This window comes from Castor canadensis, chromosome 12 (assembly GCF_047511655.1).
Source record: "Castor canadensis chromosome 12, mCasCan1.hap1v2, whole genome shotgun sequence".
NCBI lineage: Eukaryota > Metazoa > Chordata > Mammalia > Rodentia > Castoridae > Castor > Castor canadensis.
This window is the reverse complement of record NC_133397.1, coordinates 59,837,491-59,850,056: the sequence shown is the minus strand read 5'-3', so window position 1 is coordinate 59,850,056 and position 12,566 is coordinate 59,837,491. Positions and strand designations below refer to the sequence as shown.

General features: G+C 37.3%; 1 protein-coding gene across 1 annotated transcript in view; it reads left to right on the top strand.

Moving 5' to 3' along the window:
* Window positions 1–12,566, top strand: part of Gkn2 (gastrokine 2) — a 40,779-nt gene that overhangs the window by 15,081 nt on the left and 13,132 nt on the right. The window lies entirely within an intron of this gene.

Genomic DNA, 12,566 nt, shown 5'->3' with positions numbered 1-12,566 from the left:
CATAGGATTATTGATTTATTGTAAGTAATTCTACAATTATAGTATATAGTTTTAGAATTTTGAACTTAGATCTTATGAAAAAGTGATGAAGAGTAAATTTTAAAATGATTACATACATAGTATGAGAATGACTTACAAGTTCTGAAAAATAACATCTAAAAATGTCATGAGTTAATTTTTCTACTTGATCTGGGATGCATTCCTCCTAATAGAAAACTTACTTTTTAAAAATTACTTTTCTAATTAGCTAAAGAAGTTTCTATTATTTTTATTAGTATTTTGAGAACAGTTAAAATTAGTCCATAAAAAGTAAGGAGTAGAAGAAAGTTTACAGAACTTGTAGTGCAATGTAATCCTTGTACACAGGAGGAAACAGCTGTAGAGGTTAGGTGATTTGGCTAATGGCATATCTCTTGTTTACGGCAGAACAGGAGAGAAATCAGGTCTTCTGACCAATATCTGGAATCCCTACTGCTTTCCCTGCCCCATCTTGCTGCTATTAATAAGACTTATTTCTAGATCATTATCTATTTGCAACCCCGTTATAAAGCAGAATCCACTGTCATATTGTTGAAGCATGAAAATATTCATCTGTTTCTAGCCCCTTTACATCCTGTTGTCTAAACCTCAGTACCAATGGCCTTTTGGCAGAATTTTGGGGTGCACTTCTACTCTCCCAAGCATGAGCCTGGAATGCAGGTGAGAGGCTCCACCAGCTTCATGTTCAGGTGCTTCCTCATGGAAATGCCATGGACAGGGCCCAAGGCCAACCTTTCTTACTTGGACATCCATGTGACTAATTGCAAAGCGTGCAATGAGTCTCTCACATCTTGTTTTGATAATAAGCTGAATATGCTGAGGAGTTTTGGTAAAGGAGGAAACCAAGAATGAGGAAAGGTCAGGCACTTTCTAGGGCTTAGGCAATACTTGTTCAGTGTAGAGACTTCAACCCATTGATGTACAAAGTAATTTTATCAAACATAGCTTTGTATAATAGGCTCGGCAGCTGTTTAATCCCAGTATAATTATCCTGCTCTATAGAGATGTGTATAAATACTATGAATATGAAAGAGAGATTATTTTTTTCAAAGTTTTTCCATTACGGTGATATTGTTACAAGAAGCAGAACTCCTTAACTCAGAATATGAGCCTTCTCTAATTAAATGATACTACATTAAGAGAAAAATCGACTTACTGTGAACTTCATGTTTTCAGGAGTGTAATGAACCAGAGAAGCAGGCAAACATGGACTTCATTGAGCAGCACTCTTATATTTGTACTTGACTGGCTTTACTCAAAATAGGTGTGCTCAGGTGGAGTCCAACACTTATCTCTCTCCCTTTCCTCTATCTGCCCCACCACCTAGTTTACCAGGAAGACTTTTGAAATAGCTGCCTGGTTAGCAAGGCTTTTAACATGGATTTGGTCTGACTCATCACCTGTTGAAGTCACAGGTATCACAACAAAATTGAGTGATTTTTGATAACTTCTGGTCCAGTGAAAGCTATGGGTGTGGCTATTTTATGCATTGGCACTGTGCAAATTCAGGAAAAGAATAATCCCTTAAATCAGCAAGACCACAGATGATACTGTGTGTATGCCTGGCTTTCCAGATTTCAGCTCCTGTAGGAATATGGGAACAGTTTCCTTTCCTTACCTTTACTGATCCCATTGTAACACTTGCTTAGGCTTACCATGCTGTGAGCTACTCTCACCAAATCCACGTTACTCTGCAATTCTGAGATCTCCAACCTGAGATCATAACTCAGCTCATTTGTGCAACTGACCTGTCTAGTCAGGGGTCTGTAATATTTCAGTGCATTTTCTCCATTTTCCTAAAGAACATTATGTAAATAAACATGATTCTCCTACGCTTAGAAGCTTTCCTTAATACAGAGTTCGAACTCTTTGAAATGGCCTCTTGGTTTCTTTATAATAATAATATTTTCAGCTTCCCTAGATGTAGCTGTCCCATATGCCTTGCATCTATATTTGGGCTACACCAGACTTCCCACATTCCTGCATATTCAAGAGATTTCATGCCTGAGTGTCTCTGTACTGCCTTTCTCTAATTGGCAAATTGCTATTCATTTTTCAAAGCCCAGTTCAAATACAGCTACCTGTATCATTTCTTCTCCATCTCCCAGATGGAAATTGCCTTCTTTTTAACTTAGAGCTAAAAATAGAATCTCCATCTTTTTATACTATTTAAAATAATTTTCAGAAGTTACATAAACAATTTTAAAAAGTGTTTTCATCAGAGGAAGAAAGTAGAAACTGTCATTGGGCAAACCAATAAATGCCTAAAGAGGTCTTGGAGGTGAATTGCAGCTTAATTTATTTTTCTGCGCTGTTCTATAAACGTAAACTGGTGAGCCAAATTTGCTAAAGATGAAAACTTTATCTTATTTGTTGCTGATCTACAAACTTCTATTTTGGAAACTTTCTTGTTCCCACAATTGTGCAGGTACTGGAGCCCTAAGAAGGAGTTAAGTGGTTCTAAAGCTTGGCTCAATATCAAGGTTTACCAAGGTCTTGGTATGAATGCATTAAAACAACTTTAGTAAGATGTGGCTTTTGTTTTTAATTCATGCACGAATGCCTTCCAAGCTCACTATTTAGCTGCACAGCGTCAATATGCCTGGGGCAGAGAGCAGGCACGTGTAGAGGTTCTCATCTGCTTTAGGAGCCCTCAGCTCACTCTAAGGTCAAAGATTGGACAACATGGGCTCAACTTTAGACTCAGTCTTGGCAGGTCACCTTGGCACCCCCAGGTAATGTCGAGCACACATTTATGCCTTCCTTTCCCAGGGACTCAGGGTTGACATATCTTATAGTGGATCTGTGAAATGCTGGTATGATAGGTGCCCCATGACAGATGGATGACAGGCAGATTAGATACACATAGTTAGTTGAGGGCTTCCCTCTGAGAGATGGGCAGTTCACATTCACATGTCAAATACAGATATAAGAAACCTATAGGAGAGAAATCTGTGCCACATTGCTGCACCCAGATTCTCCTCAACTGAGATGATCACAGAACCTGATCTGTGTTCCTTTTTCTTCCCTTTATTTTTCCTACCACTTCTTAATCTCCGTAAGGGTAACTTGCTTTGGGAAGCAATAATCATGCTGCCTCTGAGGATTTACCTTGTATTTGTTTTTTTTTCATTTATTCATATGTGCAGACAATGTTTAGGTCATTTCTCCTCCCTACCCCCCCCGCCTTCTCCCTTTCCCCCCGCCCTCCCTCTCCCCCCTAGCCCCTTGCTTCCAGGCAGAAACTGTTCTGCCCTTATCTCTAATTTGTACCTTGTATTTGAAAATACAGGTGGGTGGCTACTCTTGGAGCTAGGAGCCAGGAGACCTATATTCTATTCTTCTTCCTTATTTTAATGAGTCATTTTTCCCCTCTAGGCTAAAAGAGAATAAATTCCTTCTTTATATAATATTGTTATTTCTATAGTCCAAAGTCAGAACAGCCCCTTCCTCTGTACTTTCTGTGGTATGTGAGTGTGTGTGTGCATGTGTGTGTACAGGGGCTTGTGTGTGTAAGTGTGTGTGGGGGTCAGTCCTGGTCTCATTTAAGGCCAAGTTCCTAATGAAGCATGAGCAAGTTTCTTACTCCCTTCCCTGAAAGCTATGTTTCATGTCCTTTCTTGGGAGGAAGCCAGAACATCAATACTTTTTGTCACCTCCATAAGGCCTAGGAAATGCTCACAAATGATGCTTATTAGATTCCCTTCAAACTTTTCAATTGCATAAAGGAGATGATCAAGCCAGAGAATATGAGCTGGAGAAATGCTGCTCTACACTGTTGACACACTGAGGGTGTCTCAGGTGACAGCACGCTATTCAGTGCTCTGGGGTTAGTGTAGGGAAAACCAGTCCATGGGTAAATAGGGTCTGCCCTGCTCACAGAGGTTAATGCTGGGCCATGCCTCAAACAAACCCCTATCATTATTTTATCTCCTAGTGCACACACACCCAGGGCTTCACTTTACTCACACCCTACCACAATGAACTAAGTAGAAACTCCCTTTGTCTGGAACAAACAAGATACATTCCATGTATGATATACTTGCACTACAGATCTGGATCCCTCCAGATTTAGAGATTTCCCCAGAAATCAGACTTTTTTGCGTTTATTTTTTTTCTTGAGTGGAAGGGTGTGTTTACTTGCAGGACACATACTCTGGAATATTTTTATTCCAGATGCCCTCTGCTAGGTAGGTCTGCTAATCAGTTGGTTATCAGTTACTAATGCCTATACAGCCTAAGAAATCTTATCTTCCCTTGATGTCTTGTACCATTTCCTGGTATTTAGGACTAGCTGGCTGTAGCCCATTATCCCTCATGCTATCATTTCTTTGTTTGAGTGGGGAAAAGCTTCATGCAAAGATTCAGTCTCAAACTCCATGCATTTATTATTTCTCTGCATCAGTTTGATGGTCCTTGTGATAGCTCCAAGTCAGGTGGTCCATCATGAAGTCTGAACATATTTCATCTCTGTACAAACTTTTGTACCTTTTGTGTCTTGGTTTATCTTCCTGTAACTATGACTGTAAACTGTGACTATAGCCCTGGTTCTTGTGGGAATGATATACTTAAGTCAAACCCTTCATATGTTCTTGTGGCCAGAAATAATACATCGAAAAAATACCAAACAGGAACATGTAAAATAGAATTATAATAATTGTTGCTAGAAAGTTTGCAATTCCAGAAAATCCAAACTTATAACGTAGCTGTTTTTGTATAGGAGAGAAATTCTTTTCAAATTACAGCAAAGTTGAGGATGCTTTTTCTCAAGGCACCACTGAGCTTTTTATTTTTGCTATTTCCGCTGGGACCATTGCTTTCCAAAATACATATAACCCTGCCTTTCTCTTGCTGCTTGAATAAATCTGTCCAGTTGCATTGCCAAACCTTCTGCATCTCCTTAGAGGCAAGCAATGGTATATGAGGCTTCAGAGTAGCTGTTACCCTGAGTGTTTGACTATTGTAAACACAGTTTGGAAACATTTTGCTAAAAGAAGGTCTTCTGAGTAATTTCATCATTTGTGTAAAATCTACAAAAATAGAGGTAATGAGAACGTTGATCAATAACTTCATTTTTTATCAATCATGAAGAACAGCAAAAAATGCCTAAGCACTTTTGTTCTGAAAGTGATTCCTTGATAGTAAGATGTTGCTTTATAATTACCTCATGGTAATTCAGGACTAATGTCACTATTCCCTGTTCTGTATTATTACTGAAGCAGTCAAGAGTCTAGTGACAATGGCATAAAAACACTTGTGATTAAGTATGTTCACTTGGTCTTAGCCTTCAGGCCTGGAAAGAATGGAACTCCTCCTAGAAAAATGATAATCCTGTCTGGTTGCACCCAGAGAGCTAGAGCTGGCAGAGCTACATGCTGAACAGGAGACAGGGTTCTGTGTGGACCTGGTGGCCCCACAGCATCTGTCTTCTGTGGCTTTTTTGGCATAAGAGGCCAAAGTAAAGGACATTCTCTAAGACCACTGAGCAAGGAAGCACAATATTGAGAATCAATACATTTTCTGCAGGGTGACCATTGGAACTGGTTTCCTTTTCTACATCTCAAATAGAACATAGACACCTATGAGTGTCATCTACTTCTGGAGGAACTCATCTTCCAATGAAGATAATTGGATCCCTGGAGTTGTCTCAGGGAATACTGCTATTGTTCAGTTATGCTGTCTTGTTGCCCACACACCCAGTTTCCAGTTCCTGGAAGTGCTTAATAAATGTACCACCCAGGATTTATTCTGGAGTGTAATTTTGCTTCAGAGGTTCCATCAGACTTGAATAAAACCCAACTTCCCTCATATAGGCTGGAAAAGTTGTTTTATTTGTCATTTAACTATGGGTCACAGGATCTATAACACTATAGCCATTTTGTCACATTGAAAACCAATCAATTAATAGCTATTCATTAAGCTTCAGGTAGTGCAATGTCCCATTTAAGCACAAGAGCTATGGAAGGTTCAAAGATATAAAACAACCAGTGCTCACACTATAAAATTTGAAATCACATGAAAGACAGTGCTGGCTTTATGGACACATGACCAGTGTAGTCCTCCAGGGCTCATGCTCTAGTGCAGGAAGGGTCAAGTATGGACTCATGTACCTGCATGCCATTTTGCAGGATAGGCCCCAGAAACTTTCAGGGTCTGCACTTACCTTGCAAATATGCCCACATTCAAGGGAGTATGTCCTTAAATAACAAATCAAAAATATCATTGGAAGGTAAGGGAAAGAGAGGGCCTATATATGAAAGGAAAAAAGCTTTTTTTTTTTTTGCAATTTGAACCAGGGTCCCATATTCCCATTTTGCACCAGGATTTACAAATTACATAATGAGCCTTAATGTGAGGTAAGACACTGTACAATATAGTAAAGTGAGGCAAGAAGAAGGCAGGGTCTGCGAGGCCTCATGACTTGTCCAAGGTCACTTGGCAGGTAGGAATGGAATGATGGATTCACACAACCTGGAGCCTGTGCTCTTTCCTTTGTACATTGCAGCTTTTCCACACAAGAAGCAGAGACACATGTTCAGAGGAATGTGAACTCTGTTAAGTTGGTAATGTTGCAGAGTCCTCACACAGCAGATGAGCCTTTGGCTGAGACCTATTAGGACATATTTGTACAGACTAACATGTACATACAGGAGGGGAAAGGGCTGTGCCTTTCCTGCCTAGGGGCAGAGCCAGGTGGTATGAATGGGGTGGTCCAGTGCTTGGGAGGAGACTTTCTTATAACATTCATGGCACTCTAGGATTCAACTTTGTGATTATTAAATATTTAGTTTAATCATAATGAGATACAGAAGAATTGAGTCAGAGTTATCCACTTTATCAAGAACCTATGATTTGCTATATGCAGAGCTGGAGATACAGGGATTTAATCTTCACCAGTAGCCTCATGAAACAGCCTTTTCTCTTTGACCTGACACTTCTCTGCATGTCTGAGGAGTCCTTTCTCATTTCCACACCTATGTGTTCCAACAGTTTGGAGCTCCTCCCAGTAAATTAACATTTTAGTTATTGGCAATGGGTGTTTGCTGGAAAAGCAATCTCACTTAACTTTTTTGTAATTGGCACACCTTTAAATTTGACTTAAAGGAGTATCATAAAGGAGTACCAGGCACATAATACAAACAAGTGCATATATTTTAGAAAAGTAAACACTCTTTATTGTTCAGAATGGTCATGGCACCTTAAAATAGATCAGATGTATATATGGATGATGTATGGTGGCCTCCTTGGCTTACATATTAGATTGAGAGTTTCTTGCTGCATGACTCATGCCTCTTGTATCTAGAATATTTCCTACCACATGATTAGGGTTCAATAAAGGATTACCTCAACAGAAATTCCGATATGAAATAGGTCTTATATGTTGGTTACTTTTTCCTCAAATCTAGAAGAGGCCAATCTCCCAGTAAACCCCTTCTATCTTCTTGAGTGAGAGTTAAAATGTAAAAGAATTTAAATTCAGAACTAATTCTTCTTGAACCTGTAGTAGGGTGAGTGGAATCCAGTTTTCCTTATTTCAAGTCAACTTCTTCCTCCTTCTTTTCAGTGACTGTTAAATCTTTGCTAGTCTGTCTAATTCACTATGATACCCTACCCCTAACCTAACTATTACATCAAAGAAACAAAAAGTTGTCAGCCTTGAATTGTCATCCCTCTGTCTTCTGATGGACCTTCACCCAGTCTCCATTCCTCTCATTTGGAGGAATGTGTTCTTATGTTGTTGCCAAGATCGATGTCTACCTCTGATTTCTACTTTCCCCCATCAAATAGCCGTTTCTTGTCTTAAACTTCAGTCTCTTCCTCTTAATTTGTTCCTTCTTTTTGGTTTGTGTGGTTAAATTTCTCCAATACTAACAAAATAAAACAAAAACAAACATAAAAACCTTCCTTTAAGTCTACCTTCCTTACAAACAGAGACTTTATATCTTAAAAGAATCATAAATTTTCTGATTCCACTTCCTCATCTACCAGTTATAGCTTAGTCTACTGCAATTTGGCTTTAGGATAACCAAAGGATAACCTGTAGTGATGTGACTGGAGATGAGCAAGGTAGGGAGCTCAATCCTTGAATCATTAAGAAGTTGGTATCTTCTTAGTACCCATCCAACTTGACTTGTTTGTACTCTTTGACTCTGCTATTCCCCTACTTTTTGAAATTCTCTTATCCCTTAGCTTCTGTGACATCCTATTGTCCTATTTCTATTACAGCTGCTCCTTCCCTCATCCCATCAATTGCCTGCCTCTTTTCTTTCATTTGTCCCTTCAATGTTGATAATAGATTTTATCCTTGATCTTTTTTCACCCTTCCTTTATGACTGCTTTTGTTCTGGACACTTAGGTCACCCTTACTTGATGGGAAAACAGACCCAATCAGATTGGCACTGAATCTGGACCACTGGGTCCTAGGTAAGAGGTGCTTGGGCTCCTCAGAGAAAGAATTCAAGAACAGACACAGAGGAGACTCAGCAGTAGCAGGTTTATAAAGGCAAAACAAAGTGAAAGTACACTCTGGATAGGAGAATGGACTTAAGAATCTTAAGATCTGAACTTTATATTGGGGTATGTCAACATGGGAGTGGTCATTCCTGAAAACTAGGCTAAGGTAATGTATTGGCTATCATGGCTGCCAGAACCTGCCACTCTACGTGGGCTAATTTGGCTTCAGGTTAATAGAATATACCTGCATATCATGAGTTATCCCATTAATGTCAACAGAATATTGTTCTCAGCCATCAGATTTCTTTACTTCCTGCTTCATCCCTATGATTCTACCAAGCTTCAGTCTTTGGTTTACTGTATATATTAACATGGCACTTTGAAACATGGTGTGTAATGACCATGATTTAGAATCAAATAGACTCCAAATAATTTTAATTAGTTCTCAAATGTGCTGATTTTTCTTCAATTTCTTTTTATTAGCATAATTTAATGTACAAAGGGCTTCATTTTGATATTCATTTGCATGTAATGGACTTCAATCAACTTCAGCCCATCTGTTTTACTCTTTCTTAATTCCTCTCCCTTCTCCTCCCTCCTTTTAAGCATGTTTTAGTTGGTTTCATTGTGCTATTTTCATATATATATATATTATTTATAGAAAAATGTAACTTTGATCATATTCATCATCACCCTCTCCTTTCTCCCTCTCATTTCCTTCTGATTAGCCCCCCAGACAGTCCCTCCTTACACAATCATGTTATATTATTATTTATTTTGAGTCTAGATTCTACATATGAGTGAAAACGTGGTATATGTCTCTCTGAGCTTGGCTAATCTTGCTTATTTCACTGAATATTATGATCTCTAGCTCCATTCTTTTTCCTGCAAATGACATAATACCATTCTTCTTTACTGCTGAATAATACTCCATCATACATATATGTGTGTGTATATATATATATAAATATATATATACACATATGTTTTATTTATCTAATCATCAGTGGTTGGGCATCTAGGCTGATTCCATGGCTTGACTATAATAAAGTGTTGCTATAAACATAGGGATTTTTCTATAATTTCTATTTATTTTGATGACATTTTAAACTATGAGTTGATCAAGATAAGTGCCTCAACTATCCTTTAACTCTGATTTTTTGCTTACCCTCTTCTTCCCTTGCACAATTGCTCGCTGTAACTTTTAAATATCAGTTTTCAAAAAAATTCTAAAACCTTTCTGGTCATAAAAGCAATTAATAGGAAATTGTAGAAAACAGAAAAAATTGACACACAACATTCTACTGTGCAGAAACATTCACTGTTAATTTTTTAGCATATTTCTTTTCAATCTGTCTTGAAACTTCTTTGATCCATGTGTTATTGAAAAGTGTGTTGCTAAATCTACAAACATTTGGGGATTTTTTTCAGGTATCTTTCAGTTATTGATTATTGATTTAGTTCCACTGTAGTCTATGAATATATTTTGCTTAATTTCTGTTTGTTTACATTTGTTAAGGTGTGTTTTGTGGCCTAAAATGTGGAACACCTTTTTGAATGTGTCACAGGGGCTTGAGAAAAATGTGTATTCTGCTGTTGTTGAATGAAGTGTTCCACAAATGTCAATTACATCCAATTCATTAATGGTATTCTGTAGTTTAAGTATATCCTTACCAATTCTCTCGCTACTTGTTCTATAATGACTAAAAGAGAGGTATTGGAATCTCCAGCTGTAAGAGTGGGTTTGTCTATTTCTCTTTGTAGTTCTATTAATTTCATCAAGTAGATTTTATTTTTAGAGCAACTTTAGGCTCTAAAAACATCATTCTGTGGGTTGTCTCTTCACTCTGGCAATTTTTTCCTTTGCTGTGCAGAGTTTTTTAATTTAATGCAATCCCATTGGTCAATTCTTGCTATTATTTCCTGAGCTACTAGACAGTCCTATTCAGAAAGACGTTGCCTTTATCTTAAAGTGTTTTCTTCTATTGGTTTCAAGTTTCAAGTGTTACATTAAGGTTCAGCTTGCTACATGTGGATATCTGATTTTTCAGCACTGCTTCTTGAGGAAGCTGTCTTTGGCACCTTTGTAGAAAATCAGGTGTCTATAGTTGCATAGCCTTATTTCTGGGTCTTCTATTCCATTTGTATACATGTCTGTTTCTGTGCCACTACCATGATGTTTTGTTACTGTGGTTCTGTAGTACAATTTCAAGTCAGGTATTGTGATATGTGATTCCTCTAGCATTGCTCTTTTTGCTCAGGATTACTTTGACTATTTGAGGTCTTGGGCTTCCATATGAATTTTAAGATTGTTTAAATTTCTGTTTCTATGAAGAATGACATTTGAATTTTGATGAGGACTGCATTAAATCTGTAGATCACTTTCTGTCATACAGCCACTTTCACTGTATTACTTCTGCCAATCCATGAACATAGGAAGGGTTTCCATCTTCTTGTGTCTTCTTCCGTTTCTTTCTTCAATATTTGTAGTTTTCATTGCAGGGTCTTTCACTTCCTTTGTTGTTATTATTATTATTATTTGGTACTGGGGTTTATACTCAGGGCCTCATGTTTGCTAGGCAGGCATTCTGCTGCTTGAACCACTCTGCCAGCCCACTTTGTTAGGTTTATTCATAGGCACTTTATTTTTTGAAGCTGTTCTGAGTGGGATTGTATTGTCTTCTTAATTTCTTTAACAGCATGTTTGTTATTGGTTTATAGAAAAGCTACTGATTTTGTATGTTAATTTTGGATCCTGCTACATTGCTGAAAGCATTTTTCACATTGAAGAGTTTTTTGTGACGTCTTCAGGGTTTTTAAAGTATAGTACCATATCATCTTCAAATAAGAATAATTTTACTTTTCCATTTCCTATTTTTATTCCTTTTATTTCTTTCTCTTGCCTCATTGCTCTAACAATTCAAACACAGTATTAAATACAAGTGGAGAGAATAGACACCCTATCTCATTCCTGATTTTGGAGGAAATGCTTTTAGTTTTCCCCCATTCAGTATTATGTTGGCTGAGGTTTGTCATAGGTAGCCTTTATTAGCTGAAGTATGATCCTTCTATTCCTAGTTTCTTCAGGACTTATCATGAAGTGATTTTGAATTTTGTTAAAGACTTTTTCTTTATCTATTGAGATGATCATAGGATTTTTGTCCTGAACATTATTTATGTGCTGTATTATGTTCGTTGATTTGCATATGCTGAACCATCCCTGTATCTCTGGAATGAAGCTAACTTGATCATAGTGAATTATTTTTATAATATGTTGTTGAATTCAGTTGGCATATATTTTGTTGAAGATTTTTGTGTCTATGTTCATCAGGGAAATTGGTCTATAGTTTTCTTTTTTTGTTGTGTTCTTATCTAGTTTGGGTGTCAGAATAATAATGGCTTTGTAGAATAAGTTTGTAAGCATTCCTTCCCCTTTTTTTATGGAATAGCTTGAGTATCATTGGTGTTCATTCTTCTTTAAAGATACAGTCGAATACAATAGCGATTCTGTCCAGTTACGGAATTTTCTTTGTTGGGAGATGCTTTCTTACAGCTTCAATGTCATTGCTCACTATAGATCTTTTAAGAGGTTGTTTATATCCTCTTGGTTCCATTTTGGTCATTTATATGTGTCTAGAAAATTTATCCATTTTTTCTAGATTTCTCAATTTATTGAAATGTAAAATTCCAAAATATTCCCTAATGATCCTTTGTATTTCAGTGGTATCTGTTCCAATACCACCTTTTCATCTCTAATTTTATTAATTTGAGTCTTCTCTCTCTTTCTTTTGATGAGTTTGACTAAAGGTTTTTCAACCTTTTTATCTTTTCAAAGAACCAACTTTTTGTTTGATGATCCTTTGTATTGTCCATTTAGTTTGCATTTCACTGATTTCTATCTTGATTTTTACTATTCTTTCCTGTCTATTGATTTTGGGTTTGGCCTATTCTTGTTTTTCTAAGACCCTGAGATGTGTCATTAGCTTGAGAACTTTATGAGTTTTAATGTACACATGCATAGCCATAAACTCCTGTCTTAGATCTGCCTTTGCTTAGAATTTTTAAAAGGTTCT